The sequence below is a fragment of the Takifugu rubripes genome, chromosome 4 (assembly GCF_901000725.2).
Source record: "Takifugu rubripes chromosome 4, fTakRub1.2, whole genome shotgun sequence".
Lineage (NCBI taxonomy): Eukaryota > Metazoa > Chordata > Actinopteri > Tetraodontiformes > Tetraodontidae > Takifugu > Takifugu rubripes.
The window spans coordinates 9,296,735-9,309,277 of NC_042288.1; the positions used below are offsets into that span (position 1 = coordinate 9,296,735).

At 43.7% G+C, this 12,543-nt stretch overlaps 1 long non-coding RNA gene across 1 annotated transcript in view; it reads right to left on the bottom strand.

Moving 5' to 3' along the window:
* The window catches only part of LOC115249677 (uncharacterized), a 51,058-nt gene extending 39,007 nt beyond the window's left edge, over positions 1–12,051 (bottom strand). The window contains exon 1 of the long non-coding RNA XR_003888360.1: positions 11,726–12,051. This is a non-coding gene — a long non-coding RNA (uncharacterized lncRNA). The remainder of the gene's footprint in view (positions 1–11,725) is intronic.
* Between the last annotated feature and the right edge of the window lie 492 nt (positions 12,052–12,543).

Genomic DNA, 12,543 nt, shown 5'->3' on the forward strand with positions numbered 1-12,543 from the left:
GATTTGCTCCTCTTTTTTTAGGCTTTTCAGGTGAAGTTGGGTTCATCAACCCAAGCGCCTCCCGAGAGCAGAGTTCATTACCAGCTGGCAAGGCTGACACTGACAAATCTGAATAGCTGTCCTTATTCGGGTCTTTTAAACACCGATTTAGTGCAAGGTTTGTGATTTGTAAAGAAACTAAATCATCATTAGGACTTGAATGGCACTTCTATAAACTTGCCGCATATTTTCCTGAGTGAAAACGACCAGGTTTGTGCTCTGTCAATAATGACTTGATTCTATAATGCCCTTGATATTGCAGCAGACTTTATAAAAACTAAAAAATTATCATTTCAAAGGTTGACTGAAAGCTGGAATTTTTATTTAATAGTTCTGGTCTTTGTGAGCTTGAATTGTGGTCACACGCCCTGGAGTTGCAGGCTTGGTTTAAATTTGAATTTAAACTCAATGCTGTATTAACTACAACCAAGAGTGGAATGCCCCCCCCCCCCCCCCCCCCCCCCCCCCCCCATAAGCTCAAACAACCAGAATGTAATGAAATGAGGTGGCATTCATCAGTTAATCCAGCCAAATTCTTCTCCTTGAACCCACAAAACTGAAGATTGTGACCACAAAATGACACCAGGAAAGCAATCATAGCGGAATTTCCACCAGAAAGACGATTGTCCTGTTGCTTTAAACCGCTCTGATCTTCAATTGTAGCATTTTTAGCTCAGTTCAGCTGATCAGTTTGGCCTTCAAACAGGAACAGATCAGGTTTCCTCAGGATGACTTAAGAACTCTTTCCTTTTAGAAAGAGAACCACCATTTTATCTGATGTTCATCTCTGCTGTGAACTACCTATTTGCCCATGTGAGTCTGGCCGGTTGATGTTAGCGTTATTACAGCAGAATTTAAAGATCTGCTTGAACATTTCCTTGGAAAAAATGGATCAGAGTCTGAAAGCAATAAGGGATGTCATTTCCTGACCTTCGGACTCCCGACTCTCCAACGATGCAGCTGTTGGCCGCGGGTTCCTCGGTCGGGGGAAGGTTATTTTGAGGTAAATCCACACAGCCTCGCTCGCTAAGTGGCACAATTACCACACTTACACACTGTTTACCTCTGTGGCACACACCTGGCACGATTGCCTTGGTGCACATTAGCGTCTAAAACAAACCACAAGAAAAAGCATTAAGGGCCCCAACCCCGTCTGACTGGAAAATGCAAAGGAACAATTCACGTGTACGCTGCAGCTAGCTCCAAATTAAAAAGAGATTACAGTAGGAACATTTAAATCCCACTGCTGAAACAGCCTCAAAGCCTGCAGGTAATACGATTTAAAAAGAAAAATGCATGACTCCACATTTATATTCAAGCATGTACGCAGAAAAAACACATTTAATGACAACCGCCATCACACAAACCCATATGTTACATCTCTCATATCCACCCACTCACATTAAAGAAAAAAAATGTATTTACGCAGACTTTTTTCCCTTCCTCTCGCCCTTCCCTCCATCTTGTGAATTGTTTATTGTCCAAAATCTATCCAATCTAGTGTGGAAAAATGATTTAAACTTGGCTTCCTGGAGCCTTCATTATCATGTTTCACATAATGTTTTAGTTTAAAATATATATATATGGAATTTGACCTCTTGCCATGCAAAGGTCACTCAAATTAATTTCATCCGCTCACATAGAGGACACAAAGAGGACAATGGTACAGGAAGTAGAATTATTCGACAGCTGATGACCTGATTTTAAGAATCGAATCCTTATTTTCATGTGTTCACTTTGACATTTGAATGCAGCATCACAAAAAGAAGTCTATTGTTTAATTCAGATTACCTCCTATAGTGTGCGTGCATGCATGCGTGGAGGCGAAGCACCCTGAGCGCTTCTGCCATCCTTTTAAGAGCAGAAACAGTCTGCATTACAAGCTGGTCCAGTTTCACCGTTATTTATGGAAAACCGAGGAGTGTATGGATTAAAGAGATGATGCCAAGACAAGAAAAAGGAGGAGAAGGCATGAATCATTTCCCAAACCATGAAAGAAGGGCCAAAGGACAAACAAATCAATGGCAGTTTGGACGATATCCGGCTGTAAGCATTGACTGGCCCCCAGGTGTCAAACATTAAAGAAAATATGAAAAGTGCAACTGCTGCGTTTGCATCTGAAGCATGTTCTTCTACTGCAGAAGCATTAACTAGATGTGGGTAGGCCGCAGCATTTGATCAAGAAACAACTAGAGAGACACTGCAAAAAAAACAGGTTTGATCATAAGGAATTTGTTCTACTAAGAGCAATTGGACCTATTTCTGCCCCCAGTGGCCAGAGTCAGGAACTGCAAAGCACATTCCGTTAGCGGCTAACTGTGTTAATCAGTAAAATCACTATGAGACTGTTTCAAGTAATCACTGTGTTAGAGAGTTTTCTCGTGTATTGTTTGCAATGTATCATTAAAACGCTCCAGATTTTGCAGACAGAGGAGTTCCAAACCAATGACAGGAAGTGTTGCTAAATATTTTCTTGTCAAAGCAGGCTGCATTAGCCACCAGGACGTTTCTGTTTTCATCTGCAACATCAGAGAAAACCAACAGCAGGATATCTATCACACTCACGATAATCATTGTCATGGGCATTTATATTCATATTGCTTTAAGTAAATAATCAGATGCATTTCATCTTTCTAAAGGCCTTTCCCGTGGCCCGGCAGTTCCTTTCATGGAGGATTTATAGCAGTTTAGTTCAGTGGTTGTCAAACCTGACAGAGCGCATACTACGAATATAAATGCACCTGTGAGAATGGAGGTCATTAAGAGGTTTTAGTAATTAAAATGCTTTTTGTTCAATTTGAATTATTTATCTTTCTACTTAGACCCATATAGCTCCAGCTCCATTCCCTATTCTGAATTTTACTTCCTAACTCATGAGCTCCTTTAGTTTTAAGTAGCTCTCCTCCCTGCTCAATGACCAGTTAGGTGTTTTTTACTTCCCCCTTTTCTGCAGGTAAACTATTATCTTTCTGACACATTAAAAGTATTATTGCACATTCTGCATATTCGGTCAGTCATTCATTTTTATTTTGCAGCCTCTCTGGCCTGGGCTCCTTTTTATGCACCTTCCTATTTCTGAGGGAGTTTACATCAAATCTGTGACCCCGCTGTAGATTTTAAGAGACCCATCGATTTCGAAATAACACCCTGGATAAATGATGTCATCCTTAAAAATCTATGCCTACTGTCTGGGCACAGCGCCAGCTCATATCACTACGCCGACAGGAACACAGGCGAGTCGTCCACGTACAGCAGTGGCGCTTGTGGCGACTCCCGTTACAAAGCTGCAGTGTGGAGGAGGAAGAGGAGGGGAAAGGATCCCTGGCAGGCTGCCACTCATCTGGGCACCTTCCTCTAAGCAGGGCAGAAAATCAAACACACCAGGAAAGAATTAAGCAGAAAAGAGAGAAAGAAAAATGATTTTTTTTTCTCCCTTATAAATAGCAGGGCTTGCCAGAAGGCAGAGGAAATGAGAGCAAGTGAGTGCTGGAGAAGAAGGGCTTGAGCTTGACACGGGGCTTAAAATTGAGAGGGGGCGGGAAGAAGGGACCTACTGCGTGAAAATGTCTCCAACCAAAGCGAGGATTAGTGTTCCAACCTCCTCCACCGCCAAGATCCGCCAGAACAACTAATCACCTTCACAGCTTCTTCTCTGACGACTCTCCTCGTCCCTTTCTCCCTCTCTCTTTATCCCCCTCTCTTTCTGTCTTTTTGCCTCTGCCTCTCCTGCTCCTTAAAGTATCATCTCGCCCCTCTCATCGTCATTACGGCTAAAATTAAAGCAGACTGTGTTCTGCCAGGAACGATTAGCTGCTGCAGCCTAACCGGGCACAGCGAGGTGCTCGGGGCTTTTTGTCAATCTCATACAGGGTGCAGACGGCAAACTTAAAAAAAAAAATCTACATATATGATGACAAGGGATGTGGCAGATAAACCGCACAGCTCCGTCCCTTTGTCAAATCCACTCCACACACTTCTCCACCTGTCATCCCAGCCCTTCCCTCTTTCTCCTCTCGCTCTCTGCCGCTGCCATCCTGTTCCTCCCCTCCCTCCATCACGCCGAGGCGCCTCACAAAGATGGCGTCGACGACAGGAACGACGGTGCGTAAACATAAACAAGTCAAAACGATCCCACAGAGGAAGAACCAGTTTGAGGAGGGGATGGACTGGGGACGGACAGGAGTGATTAAGCTCCTTCCTTTCTTTCCTGTTCCACATCTCTCTTCCTGTTGAGGTGGTGGCGTAGGCATTGAAAGAGAAAGAGCCACTTCATAAGCAGATGCCTGGCATCAGACTGCAGCCGGGGGAGTGTGTGAATTCATTCTCCTCCGCTATAAATACGCGCCACAGCTCCGTATAGGTGCATGTGCAAAATGTAATTAGGCAGAGAGAGCAGAGGAACCAGCCGCCTTTCTCCTGCGTTTGCATATTTTCTCCACAAATAATGTAACCACAAAGGCAAATGAGAGGCGAGGCCCCTCTTGAATATTCATTTTACAAAATAAGTGTTTTGCAGATAAGGCAGAGGTATGTGATAATCAATTAGTTAAACGTTCTACAAAACCCTGATGATAATAAATATGTGTGAAGAGGAAAAATCCTCGGCTGTGTTCAACAAAATATCATGAAGGATAAGTTCTTCTCAAGTGTTCCACCAATGTTTGGAATTAAGAACGTTCCAGCAGAAGCTGTAGACACCTGTGTGCGCGCGCGTGTGTGTGTGCGTATGTGGGTTCTTGGTACATATTACAGATTCCACCGGCAAAGTGAGGACATTTTGACTGGTCCTCAAAACTTCAAAGAAGTGTTTAAGACCTGGTTGAGGTTAGTATTGGGTTTAGGTTAGGGTTAGGTACTGATCCAGTTGTGATGGTTAAGGGTAGGGTAGTGGGGAATGCATTATGTCTACAAAAGTCCTCACAAAGCTAGAAGTCCAAGGGTGTGTGGGTGTGTGTCCGCTGGAAGGGCAGCCTGTCAGGAGGGTGCTTGTGTCTTGTGCTGAGTCCAGTTGCTTTTCTAGGACCCAAATTGAAGCTGAATGTTTTTCCAGGTTGATACATGTTGGAACTCCAAAAGGACTCAAACATATATCACACACAGCAGAACGGCCTAAAATGGTTCCCTTTTGTATTCCGTCACCTCGTCTCATCGGAGGTTTAACATGTTCAAGAGCTTTAGTCTGGAGGATTCATTACAGAGATGGAATTCCCTAAATGTCTGGCATGTTCCTGATCCTGATGGCATATTTATGTTCCACAGAATGGTCTTTTTTTGCTACGGCCAACAGAGGCAAGGCCTTTCCAAGTGTAGACAAAACAGACGGTTTATCACAAATGTGTTAGAGTGAAATCATAAAAACTGAAACAAAGGCCATGTCGATGTTTTTACCATCTGTCTGCCGGAGCAGATACACCGAACTGATGTGAGCCAACCGGCAGAAACTCCAGCACAGCAAAACCAGCAAAATCTTGTATGATAAAGAGAAAACATCTGCACGTGATCTCAATACCAGCAGAAACTGCAAGCAGGGGACACAAACACACAACCATTTGCACTGGGCAGATGGTTGTCGACGGCTTTGAGACAAATCTACAACAAAACCATTTGCCTAAAATGTCCCTATTTTCATATAATTAATATGATGTAACTTTTCAGGGTACATATTGATGCCTGAGGATTCAAGGTTGCGTTTAAGTTGAATGAATAATGCCTGTAGTGTTCTTGTTTTCCCCAAAATCCCAAAGTGGCATCTTCAAAGCGCATGTTTTATGTGGGCTGAGCACAGAAAAACGCAACGATATTCAATTTATAATGACTTGAAACATGTGGAGCCGCACATGTGAGGAGCATAAAACAAGCCTGTAATAGCTGCTGATTGACTTTCCATCAATCGATTATTCAGCTGATTGCTTCGGCTCTGGACCTCTGCAGACATCATTTCCTGCTGGAGTCCACAGACGTGCTGCATGTCCGCGGTAATTGAATTGTTCCGCAGGCGCCGCTGCAGCATTAAGAACTGCAGTTGTAACTGCTGTTATGAAAGCATGTGAAACTCATTACAATACATTTAATTAGGCCCCGCGCCTATTAATAACAGCTATGGTGTTAGATATAAGCAGCTGGTGTTAATAATGAATGTCAGCTCTGAGGCCCTCCTGCTTCTCCTGCAGGTCTTTGCCTTGTAGGGTTTGCCCCCTCTACTGGTCATGGGGAGAATTACGGCTGACCCTGCCTCCTGCGGGCGACCTGGTGGGAAACAAAGAGGTCGTGCTGTGCCAAAGGGGCCTACCACTCCTTCTGCTAAAGAAAATGCAGAGAGGAGAGCTCAGCGGGGAAGGGGCCAAAGCAGCTACGCTCTGCAGTCACCTCCCAGATAAACGGAGGCAAACGTTTTGTGTCTGTGTGTGCTGGGACTTGCGGTTGGATTTGGGTGGTTGTTGGAACCGAGAAGCTTTGCTGTCATCCTCTCATCCCTGTCTGCTGTCAGACGCTGACATAAAGATAAAGCAATGTCCAGGTACATGAGTGCAAATATACAAAAGAATTCACCCCACGTAAGCATGTGACGCGTCCCCTTTTCAATGCTGTCCGCCGCCCCTCAGGTCTCCGAGAGGTCAACAGGTCAGTCGTCAAAGCTGAGAAATTCAAACCGAGCATCAAGATTAACTGGATGGTTTGGACTCCACTGGTTTTTGTTTTGTTTTGTTTTTTATTTTGAGAGTGGGAGTAAAAAAGGGGGGGGGGGGGTGGATCTGGAGGGAAAAGCCACTTTGAGTTACCCCCCTCCACCTACACCTGCTGCACTTCTGTCACTTTTCCGATGATGCCAGCCTCTCAGCTGAGGAGGGCCCTCCGCGTTTGTGAAGATCTCCATCCCCTCCGCTGATGCCGCCACCGTCCAGGGCCAGCAGCAAGACGGCCGACTTTGTTTCCAGGGGAGTGGAAGACAGCTTTGAACTGCAGACTGACAGCGAAGGGGAAGTTGTTCCAGGCATAAATGTAAATTACTATTACTTACACGTTTAACCCAGCGCCTACAACTCCACCACGTGCACACGCCTCACCCCCACCCTCTTCCCCGCTCGCTGGCTCGCGTTCGGCTGTGGAAGTGTGCTCGGGTTTTAAGGGGGGGGCAGAAATCTGACATCATGTTGCCCTCTTTTGGTGGATATTTGTAACTGCGCCCCACCGTTCACCCACCTGAGAGGTAAAAAATCATTTGGACTTTCCAATAAAGATAAACAGGTCCAGTTATTTTAACTAACGTATCTAAAGCAGTTATGATTAATTTAATGTTGTGAATAAGTTGCACCATTTGATTTAATTTTCTCAGATTTCTTTGGTAAATAGATGTTCTATAAACATGAATAAACATGGTCAAACTAATGCATGAATAAAAAAAATGAACTCATATTTTATTTTTAGATTCCTGTGAACAGATAAAAAGACAAATGTGATGAGAGAAGAAAATACACACTATATGCTGCAGATGAAAATTGAGGCAAATGTTTTAATTTTTCAGAGCGCTAAAGATAATCTGCATTTAAAGGATCCTCTGCATGCGTGTCTTTACAGCTGCTGCCGTTTTCTGGGTCTGCAGAACACACTGAAACTCAGGTCTTCAAACACTTTCCAGAGAACTCAGATCATTTAAGAGGCGTGTGCATGACACAGGATTTATTGTGAGTCTTCTGTCTGCAGCATCCCAAAATAAACACATGTCCTGCCTTCCAACGCATCTTATGACAGGAACAATAACATAAAGATGCCGTTGAACAAACCCAAACTTCAAAACCAATCAGCGGCCTGACTAACCAGCATCAGGCGGTCCACGTCTGGAGCAGGTGAAAGCAGATAGCCCAATCATCGGCCGCAGATTAGATTTGCAGCGTGAAACGATGCAGATTGGAGATTTGCTTTTTTTTCCCCTGCTGATCTTATTTTGCGGAGAGCTGGATCATCGCCTGTCGTCAGGCAAGGCTCCAAGCTGCATTTTGCCTGAATCAATAGGGCCCTCGCAGCATATCATTAGATGTAAGTATTATAATTACTTGTGTTATTAATTTTGCCCTAATACCAGGGATAACATGATATGTAATTCAACCCTGTTGAGAGGGGAGAAAATAAGATCATCACAAATGCATCTCTTATGAAAATCAATGCTGAAATGGATATTCCAATAAAGCCAAACCACTGACCCTCTCTTTTTTTCCTCATGCATATCAGCCATTCATTTTCTGCATTCATCTGGAAAAACTATATAAATATGTTCTGACATATTTCACACAGACCCTCTCCTCCCCCCTCCCGTCCCGAGCCAAAACATTATGGATTTGTGTTGCCTTGCAAACAATTTTAATAAAAAGCTATTGATTGGGGATCGAGCTGCTAGCCTGTAGGCGCGGAGCAGCAGACCCCAGTGGGTCCAAATCATTAATGTCCTCAACCGCTGGCTTCACTGGTGCAAATATGTTCAATAAGGCTTGGGCACGCATGCTTTCAGGGGTTTAATTTTGATGCAGGCCGCAGACCCACATGAACGCGACAGTGGCGTGTCTCACTCCCAAAAATGATTAATGGAGCTAAATGTTGCTCCCGCCCGCCCGGCCAGTCTCGCCGTACATCCACGCACACCTTCCTCGCCACAGAGAGCTTGGTGTTGAGCCTCGCTGCAAATTTGTGCAGCTGCAAAAAGCCACATCCAGACAGAAACACCCTCGCCTTTGCTTCCCCGAGCAGGTATCAAAGCCTCGGCGCAGCAAGACAGTTTTAATTACCAGGTACTTTCCTTATGCTTAGGATTTCAATTTCTCCCTGCAAAGCTGGTAATGATATTCAAAATGCCTGCTGGCAAACTCCGGCTTCTTTTTCTCCCCCGTCTTTCCTCCCCACCAAGAAGTGAATACCCCAGTTTATAGGCTTATTTGTCCTGCAGTCACTTTGTAAAATCTTTATTCAGCTGAAGATATCTTCTTTTTTATTTTAAAGGCGAGCCTCGCTGGAAGGAATGGCAATAAAGCTTTTTGGGGGGGGGTAGACGGTGAAAAAGAAAGGGGGGATCAATGCAGAATGTATTAGCCTGCACTACTGAGACCGACTTCAATAATAAAAGCATTGATCCTTTAAAGTGAAGCTTATTCTGGGATGGCATGGTAAAGGAGGACGGTCCATTCCAATACTGCATGGTCCAGATGGAGAATCACAGCAGGATATTTCACTCTCACACAAACACACACTCACACACATGCACACACATACACACGTACAGTCACACACACACACTCACACACACGCCTCAAATATTCACATTAGATTTGATTCCTGTATTAGACTCATTACCGAGGGATTCAGATGGAAATGAGTGTATTACGGAAGAACATGTCCAATAATGCAGCATATGGAATAACATATTTAATTGGCACTACTTAAGCTCTGCCAAGTACAAAGGGGTGTGAAAAGAACCAGGAGGTGTGTAAGAAAAAGAATAACTTTAACACTCCACTGTTACTGCAGGACAATAATAAATCACTGCCGCCGGATTTGTTAAGGCAATAAAAGGATCTCTAATTTTCCAACTGGATTTCCATCAGTCACCAAACACGTCGCGGTCTTGCCGTGTCCCTCCACGCTACCCTGGTGGCAGCATTAGAAGGAAAACGCCATCAGTAATCGAGCGTGATGGCTGAATGTGTAACAAGCGCACTTCACAGACTAATCACTTCGAGTGGACTTTACATCACGTCCATGTCTTTGGCTCAGAGACACTGGCCCTCGATCAGATTATTGAAATTTATCTGGACGTATCAATAGATAAGGTTAGCTGTGATTAGGTGCCGGAACGCTTCCTTTGGTGTTTAGTAATAAAGCAAAATTCCTCCAACACAAACGGCAGACTGTGTGTTCTTTCCTCTAATCTTCCTCTGAACGCTTTGCTGTAAAAACCCTGAAAAACACAGATTATGTTCAGGCAAGTGTAAAAAAAAAACCTGTCTCCTGTCAGTAGTTGATTTCAGGTCAGTCTCTGAAATAAGAGGCTGCAAAAAGAGGTCAAAGAGGTCACATTAGACATTTTGTCCTAAATAATGAATTTAACGTTCTATAATCAAGACAGCTGGGAACTGCAGAACAAATGTCACTTTTGTCAAGAATTCAAATGAACCTCTTTAAGAATTGTATATAGTAGCTTTTAAAACTTAGACTAAACCAAATTGAACTTAAAATGCCACAAATTTTAGTTTGTTTTGTGTTTGAATTTTAGCAAAATTTGGCAAATGTTGAAACATTTACAACCTGAATATGGGAAAAAATAAACTTGTGGTGTTAAATTATAAGCCGCAAACACACACATGTGAGTTTGAAGTGACCTCCAGCTGCACCTCTGTGACGGGATAGGGTGAGAATGGCGACACACAGAACCCTGCTACTGTAATCCCATCAAGTCATGTCAGACAGCGGCCTGGATACAAGCCCGTGTGTGAGGCGTGTAATCCACAGCTAAGACTTCACACACTCTGCTCCCACTTATCTGGACACACACACTCTCTCGCACACGTATACGTTCCAAAATATACTTGAAGAGAAAAGTGATGGTCGGTAGCCATGCTTGGTGTGTGTGTGAGTGTGTGTGTGTGTGTGTGTGTGTGTGTGTGTGTGTGTGTGTGTGTGTGTGCGTGTGTGTGCGTGTGCGTGGTAATAGGACATGGTTTATGGTGTCAGCTCAAGTGAAACACACAAAGACACTGATGAAGCCTAAAAATATTAACTGCTAATGTGGATAATTTACACTCTGGCAGCTGTGAGACAAAAGAAGAAAACCGTTCTATTGTCTTCATACGTCAGAAAAAGAAGCAGCTAAAACATTTCTAGGACGGAAACAACCTACAGATTTCCCCATAAATCAAAACAAAAATCTGACTCAATTCCCATCAAATCAGGATAAAAGCAGCCAATTCGCGCTGAGGTTAGAAATTCAACAACACCTTCCTTCACTTCAGAAAATAAACGCACACAAATGCGTCCAAAATTGTGCTCAAACGGGGACAAAACATAAAGTAATCTGCAACACACTGAATCCTGAATGCATTTGCACTGTCAAGCTGTTCAATCAGTCACTCGCGCAGGAACAATATGTGCCATTATCATTCAGATACATGCAAAACACCAGGAAAAAAAAAAGCGATAGAAAGGCATGTCGGACAAGGCAACCCTGCTCCTGTCTTGTTTCACAGAGAGGAAGAGAGAGAAGGAGAGAGAGGGGGAGAGAGAGACGTGGGGTGCAGGACCCACACGGTGGAGTTCCAGCCAATTGCATTCCAGAGAAGTGACCATGGCCAGTGATAAACAAAGCACCATAGATCATTCCTCTCCCAGACGGAGGCTCGGCGCTGGAGGCAGCGGAAGACAGGAGACGACAGAGCCGACTGCATACCCCTCCACTATCCTCTCACGCTACATTTTGACGCCCTTATCCCTTTCTTTTCTTTTCTTTTATAACCTGGAATGTCATTAAACGCCCCACACATTTGCTCGCCATGCACAAGAGGGAGAATGCAAAGAAAGAGAAAGGAAGACAAGGGAGGGAAGGGAGGCTGCTGCTGCTTCTTTCGCAATAGAGCAGCAAAAAAAAAAAGAAGCATAAATTAAATTGTTACCGTTTCTTCTTTTTAAGAAAAGAGAAAACACTTACCCAGTCCGGACACAAGACTCAGAGATGATTTGAGCCCAGTGTGAACCACAAGACAAACCTCAGATTAAAATATGTTTTTTTTAAATAAAAAAAAATGAGCAAAACGAGGAGCAGTGAGGTTCTCCCTCTTTTGTTTGTGAGCCTGCCTGGCTAGGTTTCTCTACTTGCATCAGCCGGCTGCTTTTTCTTTTTTTCACAGCTTTGAAGCAGGTGGATGACAAAAACATCAATCTCTCCAGGCTCATTGTGTGGCATGCATACTTTGACACACTCCCCTCGCAGGCTCTATACAGTATAATCACACATTCCTATTCTCTCCCTGATGCTGCACGAATGAATACAGGCTCAAAAGGGAGCTGAAGGACAAGTGCGCATTGTTGCTGTGCGCTTTTGTTGTAATCATGTTTTGATTGGATTAGAATGGGGGGAAATTTTGCTGTTTCCCTTGAGTTGCTTTTCCTGCACGTTGAGCCAATTTTAGGAACAGTAGTTAAAAGAAGGATGAGGCATATTAGCATTAAGTGTGAGCCATAATCACAGCTTTAAATAATAATAATACAATATGGATGTGTGAGTCAAGATCAAAATCACACGTCAAGCATTTCTACTGTTGTCGTTATAATTTGCTTATGCTACCATGTAAAATGTGTCCATGTCAACCCACAACCCTAAATTCTTGGCTCTGTACCTATATGTAATCCCTTTCTTAGCCCATTCTTTACCTGGTTGTTTTTGCAGAGCGTCTGAACTACAAACAGACACACCAGAGTTTTATGCAACTGACAAAACTCAAAAAGAACAGGACAGACTCCCAATAA